The sequence below is a fragment of the Charadrius vociferus genome, unplaced genomic scaffold, assembly GCF_000708025.1.
Source record: "Charadrius vociferus isolate BGI_N301 unplaced genomic scaffold, ASM70802v2 scaffold1894, whole genome shotgun sequence".
In the NCBI taxonomy this organism is placed as follows: Eukaryota; Metazoa; Chordata; class Aves; order Charadriiformes; family Charadriidae; genus Charadrius; species Charadrius vociferus.
The window spans coordinates 32,065-32,529 of NW_009648100.1; the positions used below are offsets into that span (position 1 = coordinate 32,065).

Sequence of the window (465 nt, forward strand, 5' to 3'; positions counted from 1 at the left end):
GGGGGCCTCGGGGTATAAAGGGATGGCAGGGGGACAACGGGGACCTTGGGGTGACAATGGGGACCCCAGGGCATGGAGGGATGGGGTGGTGCTGGGGACCCTTGGGCAGGAGGGACCCCAAGGGGGTGATGGGGACCCTGCAGTGACAGGGACCCCAGGGCAGGGAGGGATGCTGGGGACCCGGCGGTGACAGGGAACCTGGAGGGGGGTGACAGGGACTCAGAGGTGACAAGGATGCTGAAGAAGGGAAGGATGCTGGGAGGAACAGGGACCCTGCAGTGATGGGGACCCCAGGACAGGGAGGGCTGCGGGGGGGATGGGGACACCCTGGGATGGGGGGGGGGGGAGGTTGGCACAGGGACAGAGGGGTGACAATCCCAGTGTCCCCCCCGTATGCCGTGCAGGGCAAAGTGCAGATGTGGGTGGACATCTTCCCCGCCAGCCTCGGGCCCCCCGGCCCCCCCC

At 68.6% G+C, this 465-nt stretch overlaps 1 protein-coding gene across 1 annotated transcript in view; it reads left to right on the top strand.

Moving 5' to 3' along the window:
* The window catches only part of LOC104285426 (myoferlin-like), a gene marked incomplete at its 5' end in the record, with an annotated part of 3,351 nt that overhangs the window by 701 nt on the left and 2,185 nt on the right, over nt 1-465 (top strand). The gene's annotated exons all lie outside the window — the stretch shown is intronic.